This window comes from Pseudorca crassidens, chromosome 6 (genome assembly GCF_039906515.1).
Source record: "Pseudorca crassidens isolate mPseCra1 chromosome 6, mPseCra1.hap1, whole genome shotgun sequence".
Taxonomy (NCBI): Eukaryota; Metazoa; Chordata; class Mammalia; order Artiodactyla; family Delphinidae; genus Pseudorca; species Pseudorca crassidens.
In genome coordinates this window covers 53,030,045-53,047,323 of record NC_090301.1, presented here as the reverse complement: position 1 = coordinate 53,047,323, position 17,279 = coordinate 53,030,045, and the positions used below count along the sequence as shown (strand labels likewise).

Sequence of the window (17,279 nt, the reverse complement as noted above, 5' to 3'; positions counted from 1 at the left end):
TCTGCTCATGGTGTCTGGAAGACTCAAAGGCTAGATGCTAGAAACATATGCAGGCTTGTTCACTCACGTGTCTGCCAGTTGATGTTGACTAAAGACTGGTGGAGACTCAGTTCCAGTCTATGTGGGCTTCCCCATGTGGTCTCTGTCCCTTTATCTAAGGAATTGAGTCCTTTCATTTTGGACTTATTAATGTCATCTTATTTTGTGTTTCTGTTTTCTTTTTTCCTTCTTATTTCTCTGTCTGCCTTTTGTGGATTAATTGTGTTTTATTTACACCTTTTAGAAAAACTTCCTTCGGCTATTTGAAAGTTACATGCTCCATTTGTCTTCTTATGGAAGTTACCCTAAATTTTTTTTCACACACCTAAGATCAATGTATAAGCTTTGTCTTCTAACAAAGTCTAAAATTAATCTAAAGAAAAACTTAAACACTTTCTGTTTCCTGTTTTCTCTCCTACCTGCTATTACTAAGGTTAAGATCATCTGGTATTATAGACCAGATTGTCAATAATTCTATTTGCATTATGCTTAAAGAATTATTTTTGCTAGATTAAGTACATGTGTTCCAAGTAATTTTAGAAGTATAAGTAAAATAGACAAGCAGCCTGAAATCCAAAACAGAATTCTCAGGAGTCATTTCTGAGCTTGAGGCACCCTAGTGAATAGATGTCCTTCATGGTCTAGAGCCTGATAGATCAAGAAGGAGCTTGGACTTTTTCCAGTTATCTAAAATCAGTGCCTCATTGCTCCAGCTTCCTGTTTTCCTCTCAAATATCTCTGGGGAGAATATTCTCTTTAGTAGAACATGCATTCTTCCATTCACATTTGTAAGCGCCAAATGCTCTTATGTTTCTATATCCTCTGATAAGTTGGCTTTATTTCATAGACAGACACAAATTTTAGACAGAAATGTTGTTCTTTATAAACAGTTGATTTAAAGTGGTAAAGTATACCACTAACAGAAACTAAAAGTTATTTTATTAACAATGTGATAAGAGCTTAATTCATTTATTGAGTCAATTTATTTACTGTGTCCTCAATGCTATCTTAAGAAAACATCTTAAAATCTATCACTCTCAGTTTTCTTATAGGTAAGGTTGGAAAACAAGAAAACCCAAACCCTAGCTCTCAGAGTCATTATAAAGATTAGAAATAATGTTAAGTACAAAGCATAGCACAGAGAAGATGTTCAATAAATGGTGGTGGTTTTTATCATATCCCTTATTTTAGCACCATTTTGCCCCCATGAAGTTCTTAGGGTTCTCCGCTGTCCACACTTTGATAACTGAGAGTCCATCTGTTGAGAGAACACTGGCCTATGGTGTGTGTGTGTGTGTGTGTGTAATTTTTAATCCCTTGGTCTAGAGATGAGCTGCTCTTCTCTAGTCTGATAATTAAAAAATCATAGAATCATAACAGGGACTATGAATTCAAGAGAATCGCAGCAAAATATCAGAGGTTTATCTTGTCCTCATATTTTTTCATGTTCAGTCATTTTAATGCCATCTTCATGATTTTTGCTTTCTACACCTAACAGTTATAGTATTAGATAGTAATTTTTTAAATTGACCTTAATTCAACTCACTTATTTTATGTTACCTTATCTTAATCAATAATATATATAATAGATTATATAATAATATAATCAATAATATATAAATACTTTTAATTTTAATGGCTATTATAAATATTATAATTATTAATATAAAATGATTCCTTTGTATGTCACCTAAAGTCATATTACAGCATATTTGATCAGTGCTATACTTATTTGGGGAAGCTCTGTTCTAATGAATGCAGTGCTCACTTTCTCTCCATACTGTGATTTGTTATAGGCCTGAGAATTCAACTAAGCAACTAGCTGACTTCCTGCCTCCCTTCTTTCCCACTTGGTGTTTATCTGACCACCCATTTATTCATTTATTTACAATTTAGTGTACCGTACCGTGCTTGGCACATGGTAGGCACTCAATGAGTAGTTGTTGAATAATGAAACTGATGCTTTTCAAAAATGATTTGAGGCATCTAATTTTATTAAATTTGTCCTTTCTATTTAAGTTTACATTTTAGCCAGTGTGTAAAAATACGGCAAACAAGTAGAGATCACAGTTGTGCCTTGTACACAATATACACAGTTTATCTGAAAATAATAATAAAATTCCTGGATATAACAAAATCCAGCCTTTATTATTTTTTATGGCTGAGAATCTTGAGTCTTAAAGATGTGAAGTTATTTTTCCAGAGACCTCAGAGTAAATTAGTCCTAGAGCTGATTTTGAACCCAGGCTACTTGACCACTGAATCAGTTTCAAAACTCTTGGAGATATTTCCCAACCACAGCTTGGAGATTAGGGAAGCAAAGTTTTATTTTCTGTTGTCCATTGTCCATTCCCTTTTCCTTTCTCTCCCCAACACAATTCCCCTTCCATGTACCCATACACGCACCAATATTATATTTTCTCCATCACTCTTGGGAATTGAGCTAGAAACTATGTTTGTAATTACACTATGATTTGGAATAGGTAAAAAGTACACTATGGCACATTATTCCAATTTAGGGTGGAACTACATTAGATTATCTTGCTGTTCAGTAGGAGGGTCATATATTTTTGTACTTGTATCATTTGTATTACAGAAACACGGCATACACTTGTCCATGCAGACTACAGTGAGCAAGTTTGGGTTTCATAATCAAATAAGGATTGCATTACCTCCAGAAAAAAAAAACCTCATTGACTTTGTATTCAAAAGCTCTTTTATATAAGATAATTTATATCTGGCAAAAGATGCGAGGTTCTGATTGAAAAGCAATCAGATGAGAGCAGAGTGCAGTTTATAATACTGTATAATCTGATAAGCTGTTCCCAGTTTACCCCTGCTGAGCACAGTGGACGGGAATACAGTTCTCCTAGGAAGAGATGAGCTGTAATGTATTCTAATGCCAAGGACAAATTCATGCTGCAGCTTCTAGTACAGAAAATTTAACAAGAGGAACCATCTTTTAAGAAAAATATGTAAAATTCCTTATTCCTTTCATTGATTAACCTGATGCTCTTTTAGTTTTCACCAAGATCTCCCACCATTGGAATATTACTCTGTGAAAATTATGGCTTAGGGCTTTTTTCCAGAATATTTGTGACAGACGCACATAATAAATTATTTCTGAAAGTAAGAATCAGGGCTACCCCTCTGCAAAACAGACATTTGTCTTTCACATCCAGCTCCTCATTTTATGTTCACTGTCCCTATTGTAGGCACAGACATGGATTTCCCCCCTCTGTCTCTCCATGCCTCACACACATGTGTATGCTTATGTGCACACACACCCTCCTTCTCTACCCCTTTCCCCCTTCTTTTTGGCTTATTGGTTCTTAATCTTTTTTTTTTAGGTACTTTCTGGACTGGGACCTGCCACTAACAACCCATACAGGTCAGTGATAACCTTCTGACAGCTCAAGCCTTATGTGTATCAGCTCCCTTTCTCTGTAGCTCTGTGTTTTGGTTAACACATACTTTAATAAGATATCTACTTTGGGCTTCCCTGGTGGCGCAGTGGTTGAGAATCTGCCTGCTAATGCAGGGGACACAGGTTCGCGCCCTGGTCTGGGAAGATCCCACGTGCCGCGGAGCAACTAGGCCCGTGAGCCACAACTACTGAGCCTGCGCGTCTGGAGCCCGTGCTCCGCAACAAGAGAGGCCGCGATAGCGAGAGGCCTGTGCACCGCGATGAAGAGTGGCCCCCATTTGCCACAACTAGAGAAAGCCCTCGCACAGAAATGAAGACCCAACACAGCCAAAAATAAAATAAATAAATAAAAAATAAAATAAAAAAAATAATAGATCTATTTTGTAGCTTGGATGTCAGAGTAAGTGCTCTCACCTTGTCCAATGGCAATTAGTTGATCTCCTAAATGCACTATTAATTGACATGCTAAGGGTAAAAAGCTAGAAGAGTACATATTATTTTTTGAAGCATGTGAACTTTCATGTGTGAATTTATAATCTAACTTCTAGAAACAGGACATGTTAAGCAGGAAGACAAAGGCTAGAGGAAGAGCTGACTTTGGACATTTGCATGGTTTGATAATACCCCTCAAGGCAGTTGGTATATATATAGCCTCTGGTAACTGTGGGGTATGTTGCACTGACTACATTAAAATTTCCCCAAGAAATTGGGTCAGACATTCATAGGGAAAGTCTCCTCTCCTCTTCCTTTTCCTCTCCTTTCCTTCCCTCCATCCCAATCTCATTCATGTGCATATTGGCAATTTTTCTTCTGTATCATTGTTTTTAAGGAAAATTTTGTGTTTGTGAATATACAGAACCTGGCGGCCTCAATTTTCTTTCTTTTCACTAATATTTTGGCTTCTTGCCATCCTCAGCCGACTGTGCATTAGAGTGATGCTGCCAAAAAAGAAATAAAAAAGGAAGTTTTATGCTGATGTAGAATTAATTCATAAAGACTGGGGTAGAGAAGTTAACCTCTGTGCACAAGACTCCTTTCTGATGAGCAGATGGCTGTGGATCCTACATCCCCAGAAGATTGGATCCTATTATAGCAGGTGTAAAACCATCACTGCTCTGCGTGCATCTCTATGGAGTTCAGGTCTTAAGTCTGCTCTTCTCTTAAATTCTTTGGGTGCTTAGATTTTTAACATGAAACTATGGAATGACCTCTTATTACAAAGAATGTTTTGAATTATTTTAAAAATATAGTTTCTTTGAACAGTATTCTTGTTCCCTGTGAGATTTTTATTGGGAGATGTTAGATACATTTTAAAAGGTTTACAAGGTGCTGCTGTGACAGTGTAAATTAGAACTTGTGAGGTGAATTTTCTGTTTTCATAAGGTTAGTTCTCTTCAAATAACATTAAGCACCAATATATTCTTTTCATAATCTTTCCTATGACCAGGGAATGTTTTGAAACACTTTAATATAGAAATACATAGTGTCGTAGTCAGCTCTGGCTGCCATACAAAACACAAACACAAAAGATATAAAAATATAATTCTATGAAATTTTAAGCTCTCCAATAGAGATATTTTCTAGATATATTTATTCTCTCTCTCTCTCATATTTATTCTCTCTCTCTCATATTTATTCTCTCTCTCTATGTAAAATTCTTGTGACAATAAAATTCTTGTATGGAATATTTATCTGATAGGGTTTCTCAGCTGAGACAGAGCTGGGTCTCTCCTAGAGCCTTATGAGGAATCTACCCCAGAGGTTTTTGGGATTGTCTGGACAAACAATCTTAAATATCAGAACGTTTGAAGACCCTGAAATAGATACCCAATCTTATCCCTGATTTTCATGGGGGTTCAGGAGCTCTATGTGAACAAACTTGGATCCTGGCCATGAGAGAGATCCAGCTGTCTACAGACATGTCCAGTGAAAGAGGCTGAGTAGACAGAAAACCGATTGCAGGGGAGGGCAAAGGACACTCTGAAAGAAGAATCTTACACCTGGGTCTAAGGAGCCTGATCAAGCTTTACAGGTTCTGAGGGTTAAGAAGCAGCTGTAATTCAGGATAAATTGTGAAGCTGCTCTTTGTGACATCTCTGATTCCAATCCCCTGTGACTGCCTATTGAAAGCCTCTATGTATCCTATGGAGTGTGCTAGGTGTTGAAAAGAGGGAATTGTGTTCTTAGAGGCCCTCTGCAAGAGCTGGGCATTAGGAACGGAGGGTTGGAGAGAGATCAGATAGTGTGCTGCAGAAGGTGGGGGTTTAGATCAGCAGAAGTGGAGAAGGAAAAGTGCAGAAAAACACTTGAGACCAAGCTTGGGTCAGGACCACACTGAGGGTGACCATGTTAGTCTGCTAGGACTGCCATAACAACAACAACAGAAAAAACACAGACTGGTTGGCTTAAACAACCAAAGTTTATTTCTCATGGATGTCCATGATCAAGGTGTGGGTAGGTTTGTTTTCTCCTTGGCTTGCGGATGACCGTCTTCTCCCTGTGTCTTTACATGGTCTTTGCTCTATGTGTATGCAGTGTCTGTGTCCTACTCTCTACTTCTTATAAGCACACCAGTCATATTGGATTAGGGCCCACCCATATGACCTCATTTTAGCTTAATTAGCTCTTTAAAGGCCCTGTCTTCAAACAGTCACATTCTGAGATACCAAGGGTTAGGACTTCAACATGAATTTGGGAGGAACGCAATTCAGCACATGACAGTGACCTTGGTATGACATCCACAACCGTATTATGTTGCCAGAGGTTTAGACAGGCAGTACGAACAGAGTACAACCGTGGCAGGAAGAGTTGATGAGGACTCCCTTTCAGCTCTCCTAGAAAGATGCAGGAGGGAGAGCTATGGTCCTGCCACATAGGACCTGTGTTCTATCCTATGCAGATAGAACAAATGGTCCAACAACTTGGAGGTAAACTGTGAAAGCGATCCTTCTCAGGATCTGCAATGGATGTACTCTAGGGTTATTCGGATTACATATAAAATACCAATTAAAAATTATATAAATACATAATTTAATATCTTACAGTAAATGCTACAAATGTCAATGAAATTTTAAAAATCAAATTATTTTAACATTATTCCTATTTGCATTAGTTCTGAGTTGGAAATAGCTTTAGAAAACATTTTATTCAGTTTTCATAAGCATTTTCTTATACTTCATTTCATTCTGAAAACTCTGTGGGGAAGGCAGAACAAACATACTCAGTGTTAAACAGATAAAAAAATTGAATCTAAAGGAAGTTAAGATGCCTTGTTCATGGTCCTAAAACCAGGAAACAAAAGAGTTGAGACTCAAAGGGGAATGTTTTGAAACACTATAATATAGAAATACATAGTGTCGTAGGCAGCTCTGGCTGCCATACAAAATACCATAGACTGCGTGGCTTAAACAACAGACATATATTTTATCACAGTCCTGGAGGCTAGAAATCCAAGATTAGAGTGCCATCACTGTCAGGTTCTGGTGAGGATTCTCTTCCTGGTTTGCAGATGGCTGCCTTGAACCTAATCTTCACATGGGGGAGAGAGAGAGAGAGGGAGAGAAAGCTCTTTGGTGTCTCTTCTTATAAGGGCACTAATCCCATCATGAGAACCCCACCCTCATGACTATCTAAACCTAATTCCCAAAGGCCCCATTCCTAATATCATCACATTGGGAGTTAGGGCTACAACATATGAATTTGTGTATGTATGTGGGGACACAGTTCAGTCCAAAGCAGAAACACAGAATAAACAAAATAAAAGGGAAAAGAAAACAATCATAAGCAACTATACAATACCATCTAGCCATTAAGTTATTTTAGAATAATTCTATTTGCTTTGCATTTATAAAATGTAAGTCATCAATTTTGGTGAAACTTAATACATACAATTTTTTAATGAAATTTCTATAATAATGTGGTATTGGTATATACTATAAGATGCTTTCTTCCCTCCTTTGTTATTCAGATCAGCAGGAAATGTATATTGTTGAGAGCTAATTTTGGCCTATTCTGTGTGTTTTATTATTTATTATGGATTTTCCTCAGTACTTTGAAGGGCCTGGTAGGTGGTGCTTTACAAATAAGGTGACTTTGTCTCATGGTTCCATGCAGAGATGACTCACAGGGACAATTAATTCAGCAGGACACTCCATTGTGATGAGTCTGGGAAAAGACCTTTGTCCCAAGCCTGAGGGCTTGGACCAGATGAATTTCTTAGAGCTGTGCTAAGGCCTGTTCTTCAGAGGGGAATGCTAAAGCAGCTTAAGACATTTGCTCAAATGTGGATGAAGAATAGAGTGTTCAGAAAGAAATCTTATTGTATTGGATTTATTATGATGTAAAGTAATAAGGAGACATTAATATAGAGGAGGTAAAAGGTTTTTAAATTCTTACTGTGAATGTCTTATTCTCAAGTTACATGTTTAAAGTATTCATAGCAGAAGAATCAGCAGTTTTATTTACTTATTTATGTAATAAATACTTACATTGAACTTACTCTTTGCTAGGTGCCCTTTTAAGCTATAGCAATCCTCTGAAACAGGAACTGTTATCTGTACTCTACAGGTGATGAAGTAAAGTATCTTGCCAAGGTCACACTTAGCACTAGTATCTCCCAAACCAAATGAAAAAACATTATAGAGAATTAGAATAATTGTGCTTAAGAGAAAGAACAGATAATTTTTCCAATAATAATGTATTCCCACCTACCTTGAAAAACTGTCAGGATGTCCTTGAGAAGAGGATTTTACTCCATATTCAAATATTGTAGAATCTCATATTATGCACATTTAGTTAATATGAATTAAACCATATGCACTGAGCTGGAGATTATTCCAGAGTGAGTGTCTTATGTGAACCATTAATCTCCTGTTCCTTCCTTCTAGCTCAGTTTCTCCGGGCCCCTTGCCTTGATAGTATTATTCTAATATTTAAAGTTATGAATTTTTAGATACCATAATCCCCTACATAGTAGCCAGTACATTCATCAGGTTCTCAGTCAAAGAAAGAACAATATGTTCCAATACTAGAAAAAAACCCCAGACTGTTAGATTTAGAGAAGGCCCATGGGTCTCCAATGTTTCACCATTTTAAAGGACTTTTAAGGGTAATTCTTAACAAAATGCAGTTTTTCTATTTAAAAAATTTAAAAGCTATCTTTATTTTCTAATTTCCACCTAAGATGTAACTTTATTCAGGAAAGAGCCGGTAGGATTCTACAACACACAAGAACACATATGTCAAGAAAACCAGCAAAATCTACATATCCTCTCCCATTCTAGGTCATAATCTCAAATTTCCCAATGTGTCTTCCTGCCCCTTCAGTTATGTCTTGCCCAAAGCACTTAACTCACTTATAACCCAGTTGATACCTTGTGTAATGCTTTGTGAGTCAGCTGACCAGATAGTTTAGGTGCAGCCTCATTCTGCAATGACTTTCCAGGATGAAAGTTCTAATCTAGAAAATCCAGCCTTTCCTCATCTGGACTAGTGGTGTCCATTCCCCAAGTAAAGAGTTAAAACAATCTTATAATTTAATATAATTTAATTTACTGAGGTGTTTTAGGATCCTTGGAACCAGTAAGCACTGGATCAGTACCAGAAAGCACTGGATCAGACCCAGAAATTTGTTGACTCTTCCCATATAGCTATCTCACAAACTTTTTAAAAAAGTAAAATGTTTATTGAACTATAATAAAGTGCACAAATTATAGGTGTATATCTGTAAACTTTGCTTTTTCACAAAGTTTTTGAATGGACCCATTAACCACATCAAGAAACTACCAAAGGCACCCAGAAGCCCCTCATGCACCATTCTAATCATTAACCCCTCTGTAGTGATAACCACTATTCTTTGTTCATTCTCATCACTATATAGTACAGTATTCCATTGTATGATACGCCATAACCTATTTATCTGTTCTACTGTTGATAGGAATTTGGGTTGATTTGTATTTTAGCTATTGTGAGTAGTGCTGCTATGAACACTCTTTTGCATATCTTTTGGTGAATATTTGCATGCATTTCTGTTAGGTGTATATACCTAGGAGTCATGTTTCTATTCAGCTTTAGTAAAGACTACCATTTTCCAAAGTGATTATATCAATTTACACTCATCACAGCAACATATGATCCATATCTTCATTAAAACCTCAATGTGTTCTGCCACTTTGAATTTTAGACATTCTGGTGGTTGTGTAGTGTTATTCTATTGTGGGTTAATTTTATTTTCCTGATAATTAATGGAGTTCAACATTTTTTCACGCTAATTGGCAGTTTAGATACCTCTTTTTTTATGTTTTATTTTTCTTTGGCTACGCAGGGCGGCATACCTGATCTTGGTTTTCTGACCAGGGATCAGGGATCGAACTCGTGCCCCCTGAAGTGGAAGTGTGGAACCCTAACCACTGGACCGCCAGGGAATTCCCTAGATACCTCTTTTATGAAGTTTTTGGGCCCATTTTTGTAATGAGTTGCGCCTTTGTATTACTGATTTGAATGAAGAGATACAGATATAGGTATAGATACTGATGCAGATTTCATACTTTGGATACACGTCCTTTGTTAGAAATATGTATGGCAATTATCTTCACCCCGTTGTGGTTTGCCTTTTCATTCTCTTTTTGGTGTCTTAAGTTGAATGAACTTTTAAAATTTTAATGTATACAATTGTACCATTTTTTTCCTCTCTGGTTATCATTTGGGGGGGGCCTGTTTAAGAAATTTTTGCCTACCCCAAGTTTATGAAGAGTTTCTTCTAGTCTTTATTCCAGAAGTTTTATAGCCTACCTTTCACATTTAAATCTTGAATTCATCTGTAATAGATTTTTGGATGTGGTGTGAGCAAGGTATCAAGACTCCTTTTTTTGGAAGTACAGATGTAAATTGTCCTAGTTTTTGATGCAATTCTGTTAGTATAATTTCAAAATTTTATTTTTTTATGTTTGTTGTTGTACAGAAAGATACAGTTGTTTTAAATATTGACGTTATATCCTTGGACTTGCAAAATTCGTTTATTAATTCTCAAAGTTGGTAGAAATTTTTGGATTTCCAAAATGTACAATTAAAACATTTTAAAATGACAGTTATTTTTCTTCCTTTCCAACCCTTATTTATTTTCTTTTCTATTGCATTTTTTAGAAGCTCCAGGATAAAAGTTGGATAGAAGTAGTGATAGGACCACCTATTTCTCATTCCTGATCTTAGAGAAAAAACTTTCAATAATTCACCAACAGAAACAATATTTGCTATAATGTTTTTGTAGAGGCTTATTAACAGATTAAAGAACTTCCCTCCTATCAAATGTTTTTGTGCATTTATTGAACCGCTCGTATGATTCTTCTCCTTTATTTTGTTATTGTGGAAAATTACACTGATTTTCAAATGTTAAATAATCTCATCTTTCTGGAATAATTCCTAGAGTCATGATATGTAGTATCCTTTTTATATGTTGCTGTGTTAGATTTGCTGTTATTTTGCTTAGGGAATTTGCATCCAAGCTCAGTAGAGGTTAGCTTATTATTTTCCTAACTTGTATTGCCCATTAAATTTTGCTTTATAGTGAGTGACCTAGTGAAATGAGTTGAGAGTGTTTCCTCTTTTTTAACTTCTGGAAGAGTTTGTGTGAGAACAAAGTTGTTTCTTCCTCTGGTGATGTCATATAAGCCTAGAGATTTCTTTGTGTGAAGGTTTTAAACTACAGACTTAATATATTTAAAAATACAAGAAAATTCAGACTTCTCTATTTTTTGCTGAACTAAGCTTTTCTAGGAATCCATCGACATCTAAATTCTCAAATTGATGTATATAGAGTTTTGTGGGGATTTTTGGTAATAAAGTCCTCTCATCTCTTTCAATATCTGTATGATCTGTGGTGGTGTCCTCCACCACATTTCTGATATTGCCTCTTTGAAACTTCCCAATATTTTTTTTTCTCATTAGTCTTGCTAGTTTCTTTGATTCATGGACTAGAGAAGTCTATTCCTTAATTTTTAAGAATGTGGAGATTTTCTGGTTTCTTTTTGTTATTGAATTCTGCTTAATTCCATTGTGGCCAGAGAAGATACTCTGAAAGATCTCAATCCTTTAATTTTGTTGAGATTTGCTTTATGGCTCAACATGCATTTTATTTTGATAAATGTCCACTATTCTTGAAAAAAACGTACACTTTGACATTCTTGGGGGCAGGAATGTATGTGTGTATGTTATATGTGTATATATATGTGTGTGTGTATATATATATATATATATATATATATATACACACACACATATATATAATATAGCCTGTCAAATCTTTACAGTTTTTTTGCCTAATTCATTTATCAGTTATTAAAAGATGTATATTAAAGTCTCCCACTCATGCACATTTCTTTTATATATTCAAAGCTGCATTATTGAGTGCATATAAATTTAAAATTGCTACATGTTCCGGGTAAATTGATCATTTAATCATTATGAAATATTGGTCCCTATCTTTAGAAATACTTAGTGTCTTCAAGAATACTTTGTCATATTAGAAGAGCTACACTAACTTTTCCTTGGTTCATGTTTGCATGTTTTTTCCATCCTTTCTTTTCAACCTCTGTGTTCTTATATTTAAAGTGTGACTCTTGTAATCAGCATTTTAAAATTCCAGTCTGATAATATTACTGTTAATTGGACTGTTAGCCCAATTACACTTTATGTGATTACTGCTTTACTTGGGTTTGTATATACAATCTTAGTTATTTTTTAATTTTCTACTTGTTTTTATCATTTTTTTACTTTCCTATCTTCTTTTGGATTAATCAAGTTTTAAAAATTATTCTGTTTCCCCCAATCAGCTTTTTAGTTATACATTCTTTTTTCTGTTCCTTCAGTGGTTAGTCTAGCATTTAAAATATGCATTCATTACTTAACAGAATCAAATATATTTGCAATTTTCCACTTCCCAGACATGTAGACTACTTAGAACACCTTAACTACTTTACTTCCCTACTCCTGCCATTTATGTTATTTTTGTCAGTCATTTTAATTCTACATATACCTAAACCTTTACAAGACATCATTATTATTGTTTAGTACAATCAGTATTCATTTATATTTTTCTTCATACTTACTGTTTCTGGTGTTCTACATTTCTTTCTGTCTGCAATAGTATTGCTAAAAGCTCTGCTGGCTTCTCTACCACTTATAAGGTTTTTTTTCTCTGATAGGAATACTGATCTCTAATTTTGCAATCATTAATCTCCAGTTGGCAAATACTTCAAGGGAAAATTAACTCACAGAATGTTGGCTTACTCACCTCTGGTTCTTTTGTATCTATGATCTTGCTCCTTCAATTACTGTCTCTATGGCTCTCTGATTATTATTATTAGTAGTAGTAGTAGTAGTATAGTGATAGTAGTAGAAGTAGTAGTACTTTATCCCATGTTTCTTGCTGTTCTCAACAGGAGTCTTCCACAAGCTACTTTTTAAATCACATCTATAAAGGAGAAATATTCTGACACATTTTTAAAGTTCAAATTGACAGAGTTAAATGATGAATGAAGCACATAAACAATTCCAATTTAGAACATAATATAGAAATGATTTGTTCAGTCATGTATTTATTCATTTAAAAATATACTGGGTCCCTAATCTTGCCAGGTAATATTCCATATTAGGTAAGTAAATGATGAATGAGACAAATGAGGTTTCTTAAGTTCATATTCTTTTGGAAAGTGTTTGACTGGAGGGAGACACAGGTAATGTATATGTAACATATATTAATGGGATAATTAATAGAATTATAAATATTATGAAAAAATGAAAGAAGGGGATGTGATGTATAGAGACTGGGAGTAGGTGGAGTCAGGCTGTTGTAGGTTGAGTCCTCTGTGGTTAGGAACATCCCTGAAGAGGTCATATTTGAGCTGAGAACTAAATGAAAATAACTGACCTTCTGCAAACTTAGGGACAGAAGATTCCTATAAGGATCAGCAAAATAAAAGGCCCTAAGGTAGAAATGATCTTGGCATGTTCAAGGAACATACAAAAATCTAGAGTGGCTTAAACACAGAGAATTAGGGGACAAGTGATGTGGCTCAGATCATGTGTGGACTTATGGACCATGATTAGGGGTTTGAATTTTATTCTAATGCAGTGGAAATCCATTAGAGGATTTAATATAAGGAAACATGGACTATGTTTTAAAGGATCATTCTGGCTGTACTGAGAATGATTTATAGGACACTGGAGAGGAAGTTGGGAGATCAGGTAAGGGGGATTGTAGCATTAACTTCCAGTTAAATATGGTAGATTGGATACTTACGTTTACCTTTGTTCCCTCCTATAACTTCACTAAAATGATAGAGAAGGGACAAAAAGGAATGAACTCAGACAGGGAAAAAAAACCCGATGGAATGGGAGATGACAATAGCTACATTATATGTATTGAGCAGGAGAATGGAGGCTTATTCTCTGGAGCTTTGGGTGTCATCTTGAAGAACAGTGAGATTAAATGGAAGTGTTCATGTTGAATGGTAAAGCTTCCAGCCCTCTCCCTTCCTCCCTCAGCGGAGATTACTCCTAGACAGGCTTATTCTCCCCAGGCAGGAAATTGGAGCATTCATCTCTGAGGAAATATAGCAGCTCAAGATTTTGTGTCGATTAGATTTTAGCGAGAGGCACCATTTAGCATCCTCTTATGCTTTTTATCCAATTGAAAGAATATACTGGGTGACCTGATAACATTTAAACTACTCAGAGGTTTTGTTAATGGTTATTACAACTATATTATTACTTTGATCCTTGCTTAATATTGAATTTTAATGAGCTTTCCTTATTTTAAGACTGTCTCAATTTTATATTTGAATGTGTTTGACAATCAGTTATCTCTTCTAACCTAACATGTCTTCAAATTTCTGGACACATTTTCTTTTATCTTTTTCATTCCTACTTGAAGCCTGGACAGTTCTTTTCTGATCTCATCTATTTCATATAATATCTTGTCAAACATTGCCCACAGAAACCTATCACAAAATTCAGTTCTCTTTTTCCTACTGCCACCTTTGGAACTACAGGATCATTGATAACACAATCTGTCTCTCAATTCATAGTTGTACAAATATTTTGAAACCACGTAGCATGAATCACCATCTTTATTGCCTCTGATACCAGTTTCTTTACCACTTGCTATCCAACCACTAAGCCAGTGTTACATATTAGATATTTATTGTTATGGTAGTGCCCCACTTGTGGTACCAAATATGTACACTGTTAACAAAAAAAACCCAAATTTGGGTGCCTAAATACAACTAAGCTTTTTTCCCTGCTCATGCAATGTCTGCTGCAGGTCCACACTTTTCTCCTGGGTTGCTGTTTTCTATGTATTGGCTCAGTATTCCAAGCTGCCCTGGTCTTCTTATCAATACTTGCTTTCACCATCAATACACATTCCACCATAATAAGAAAGAGAGGCTGGAGATTTGAGCACAGCATTTAAATACTTCTATCTAGAAATGACGAGTCATTTTCTCTCAAATCATTTGGCCAAAGTAAGACTTATGTCCACGGCAACTTCAGGAGGCAGGAAAGTGAAATCCTCCCTGGGTCTGCAACAAGAGGGGAATCAGATATTATTTAACTAGCAATAAGTGCCACAGAAGATATTGCATCTCAAAAACAAAGGGATACTAGAGATAAAGTATTTTTGGAGAATAAAAAGAGCCCTTGGAAAAGAAGTTGGAACAAAAATTTAAAAAAATCATTATGAGTATTAGAAGGGTTGAGAAATTTCTGGAAAGTAGAGCAAAAATAGAGACAGGACATTTCTTGGAATTCTACGTTCAGCCAAACTATCAATGAAGTACAAAGGTAGAATAAAGATATTTCTGAAGGCAGGGTCTCAAAACATTTGCCTCTGATGCATTCTTTCTTAGAAATTTACTAGGAAATTTTCACCAAAACAAATAAAGGTGTAAACCAGGAAGATGGTATGGGGTCCTGGAAACAAGGGTTCCAAATTTGATATGAGGCTAAGGTAGTTCCCTGGATGAAGGTGATAGAAAACCAATGGATCACAGACAGATGTGCTGCCAGCGTAGGGAGCGGCCAGACTGGATAAGTGCTAAATAAAAGGTTTCAGGAGTAATCTCTCCAAGAAAGACAAAAGGAAATTCGGAGATGATCTGATGTGTTTGAATCTGTTGGAAGGGAAATTCACATTTTGGGCTGTGCGTTTAGAGATTAATTAATGCAAATATCCACTGATAAAGTGAGTCAACTGACTCAGGGTGAACAAGGTATTCAAGAAAGGAAACATCATCGTAGTTCACAACATGGCTCAGTTGTGGACAAGATTTACAAAATCACAATAGCATAAACACAGTATTTATACCAAAAACTATATTTATAATATGGCATGGGAAATAGAAGTGACTTATAAATGATTAAAATAATTTTCTTCTAGTAAGTAAATAGATAGCTAAAGCTAACAAACAAGAAGTGCATTGTTTAAAAATATGACAACAAATACTAGAAGGAAAAATTAAACGGACTGAAAGCAATTGCCTCTTCAGTGTGGCAGTTGATAGTGGGGATAGTAGACTGCTGGTTTTTGTTGTAAGTCTAATCTAACTTTTAAAACTCTGCACGTGTTAGGAGGATAATCAGTAATTAAGAGAAGATATTGTCTTGGATCAGAATAATAATAATCGAGGTGGTAAAAAAGATGTCCCAGATTCTGGATACATTTTGAAAGTAATGTCAGCAGTATCTACTGACAGTTTGGATGATGAACAGTTAAGGGGGAGGAGCCAGTTTTAAAGGGCGGAGCCGCGGTTCAGTTTTGAATGTGGAAAGTTTGGGATGCCTAAAACATCTAAGTGTGGAGGATAGGTAGAGAGTTGGCTGTAAGAAGGGCATTTTGAAGAGAGAGGTCTGGGCAGGAGATCTACTTTAAGAAGCTATCAGATCTTAAAAGTGTGACACTTAGGGAGTGAAGAAGCAGTGAAGGATTGAGTCCTGGGGTACTGTGAAGGTTAGGGAGGAGAGGAGGACACAGTGAAGAAGTCTGAGAAGAGGCAGCCAGGGAAGTAAGAGGAAAATCAGGGAGACTGTGCTGGGAGTCAAAAGAAGAAAATGTTTCAAGGAAGAGAGAGTGTTAAATGCTAACAGTAGATCAAGTAAGATGAAGCCTGAGAATTGACCACTGGATTTGGTAATGTGGAGGTCATTTGTGACCTTGATAAGGACAGTATTGGTGGAGTGGATAAATTAGGGTGATATAAAAGTGTTCATCCAGTGCTAAATCTTTATCTCATAATATATATTAGGTTTATATAATAAATATAAAATATGTCTTATATAACATACATTTTAAATATATAATTTCTTCATGTTTTGTGGTTATTAAATAATATATGTTCAAGACACAAAATTTTAAAAATAGAGAAAATATAAAAAAAGAAAATATAAACACCAACAGCCAAGTAGAAAAAAAATGTTTAAAAAGAAGAAATGTTATTAGTCCACTATAAGGGATGGTAGTGACTTGGAATAAGGAAGAGGTAGTGGAGATGGGGAGAAATGGGTAGAGATGATGTGGATGTAGGGAGAGCAGCGGGCTTGCTGATGATTGGCTGATGGGCTGCAATGAGGGAAAGAAAGGTATTGAGAATGACTCAAAGATATAAGCTGTGTGAGCCTTCACTCAGTACCTCTCAGAAATCCCTTAAGAGTGTTCTCAGTGCATATTTTTCAATGAAAAGTTTAATTTTTCTTTTTTAAAAAAATTTTATATTTTATATTTATTTTATTTTTATTTATTTGGCTGCACCTGGTCTTAGTT

At 35.7% G+C, this 17,279-nt stretch overlaps 1 long non-coding RNA gene across 1 annotated transcript in view; it reads left to right on the top strand.

Moving 5' to 3' along the window:
- Nucleotides 1-17,279, top strand: part of LOC137226455 (uncharacterized) — an 854,565-nt gene that overhangs the window by 53,370 nt on the left and 783,916 nt on the right. The window contains exon 2 of the long non-coding RNA XR_010944357.1: nt 3,390-3,430. This is a non-coding gene — a long non-coding RNA (uncharacterized lncRNA). The remainder of the gene's footprint in view (nt 1-3,389; nt 3,431-17,279) is intronic.